Genomic DNA, 2,485 nt, shown 5'->3' on the forward strand with positions numbered 1-2,485 from the left:
ATATATATAAAATATAAGACAGGTCAATTGGATTGCAAATAGATGTAGAAACTTATAAATTTTGGACCTGCTTTGCAAAGGGAAGCTATTATTGCTACAATAGATTTGTCAGTGTTCAACTAGGGGGGATATTAGGGTTTTATTTTTTGTCCTTCATATTTTTAATGTTTTGTTTTGTTTTGTCTCTGTTAAATTGTTTTTTTTTCTTTTGGATTTTGCATTTTAATCTTTTGAATAAAGTAAAAAACTTAAAAAAGAAAATTACATTTATTATCATGGCTGTTAGATACTTGTTTTCAAATAGTATTTAATCTGAATACCATTATGGAATCTTAAGAAAAAAAGACATCACTGAGAAGTTTTTCCCTGCAGGAAGGAGTGAAAGGTGTTAAAAAGGAACTGAAGTTAAGGTTCCTCATGGTGCCTTCAGTCTCTCAGAACAACCCTGTCTTCAACTGTGCTTAAGCAATTAGATGTCTTCCTATAGACTCTGATATCATTTAAGAAACATGGCTTAAGTTAATTAGCATTTTAAAAATTCTGGATGTCCTACATGTTTAATAAATGTGGTTTAAAATATCATTTAATATATTATTGCATATTTAAATGTGTTATTTACTTCTTTTAAAATATATATTGTCATCTATTTTTATTTATACTATAAAATTCTTGTTTTAGAATTGTTTGTCAAGAAATGGATAAAGGATGGACATCTACAAAAGGTATATTGTGATATAACCTGGAAGCTGTGGGGGTTTGGATGGGGGATAATTTATGGTTAACAGACTTTTTTACAAATTACAGACTGAAATATCTACCGTTAGTCCTCCTATACTATATTTTAGGGTCAATCTAATTTTACGTGTTCGGGTAAAGACACCATGATGTACATAAATCATAGTTCATACGTTTTGTTAAATATAATCTTTTCTTTTTTTTTATTCTTGGTATCAAGGGAAGTTTACCGTTGGACAGTACACTAATTTTTATTTTGTCTGGTTGATGATAACCAGCATAAACTAAGGCTAGAATACCATTTGAATGGGGGGTGGGAACAGTAAAATTTAATTCTGCCAATTTGGTAGCCTGTGATGGCTCAGCGGTTAAAGACGCAGAGCTTGTCAGCTGAAAAGCTGACAGTCCAGGTTCAAGACCTGAGCGCTGTGGGACGGGGTGAGCTCCTGTTACTTGCCCCAGCTCCTGCTCACCTACCAGTTTGAAAGCAGGGAAATGAGAGTAGATAAATAGGTACCACTTTGGTGGGAAGGTAACAGCTCTTTGTGCATCTTGATACATGGTCATGCTGCCCACATGACCGCAGAAGTGTCTTCAGACAACGCTGGCTCCCTCGGTTAAGAAACGAACATAAGCATTGCCCCCTAGAGACAGACATGACTGGAAAGAAAAAAAACTTTACCTATCTTGTTACATATTCTGTTGCTCTTCATGATAGCAAGAAAAATAATGCCTTTTTTCTCCCCCTTGTGGCTTTGCTGAGACTTAAAGCACAGCTATTGTTTAAGAACAAGCCATTTTTGAGAGCTTCTTTCTCTTTTTAACAGCTTCAACTGATTAATCTAGTTAAATAGAAGGCTCTTTTAACTATCCTAAGACTTGGAATCTCATATCATTCTAAATTTAAGGAATCATTGTAGCTATACTTCTCCCATTATTTTTATATCAAACTTATTTACTTATTTATACAAACTTATTTATATCAAACTTATTTAAAATGCATGTTAAATATTTTAAAAGAATCCAAGCATGTTTTTAAAAAGTGAAGAAAATCCAGGTTGTCTCTTTGCAATAAAAAAATATTTACTTATTGTTTTTATCTTATTGCAGATATTTTTTAAGTACCAGCATGAGCTCTTGATTATTCTGGAAGCATATGTCAGAAGAAATACAAAGAGAAATATTAAGCTTGACTATGTTCATGAAGGGCTACAGCTAAACTATGAAGAGATGGATTCTCTGTTAAGAAGCAAATCTTTGCCAGATGCTGAAAAAGTAAGCATTTTGGGGAAGTGCCAAATATTTGTTAAAAGTATGTGTTGGGAAAGCAAAAATTACCTTCTTTAAAATAGATTCTTCATAGCTTATAATAATAATAATAATAATAATAATAATAATAATAATAATAATAATAATAATAATAACAACAACAACAACAACAACAACAATAATAATAATAATAATAATAATGATAAAGTTGGAAGGGACCTTGGAGGTCATCGAGTCCAACCCCCTGCTCAGGCAGGAAACCCTATACCATTTTGGACAAACGGCTGTCCAGTTTCTTCTTAAAAACTTCCAGTGTTGGTGCATTCACCGCTTCTGGAGGCAGGTTGTTCCACTGGTTAATTGTTCTAACTGTCAGGAAGTTTCTCCTTAGTTCTAGGTTGCTTCTCTCTTTGGTTAGCTTCCACCCGTTGCTCCTTGTCCTGCCTTCAGGCGCTTTGGAAAATAGCTTGACTCCCTCTTC

This window comes from Protobothrops mucrosquamatus, unplaced genomic scaffold, assembly GCF_001527695.2.
Source record: "Protobothrops mucrosquamatus isolate PMUCROS unplaced genomic scaffold, P.Mucros_1.0 scaffold2004, whole genome shotgun sequence".
Taxonomy (NCBI): Eukaryota; Metazoa; Chordata; class Lepidosauria; order Squamata; family Viperidae; genus Protobothrops; species Protobothrops mucrosquamatus.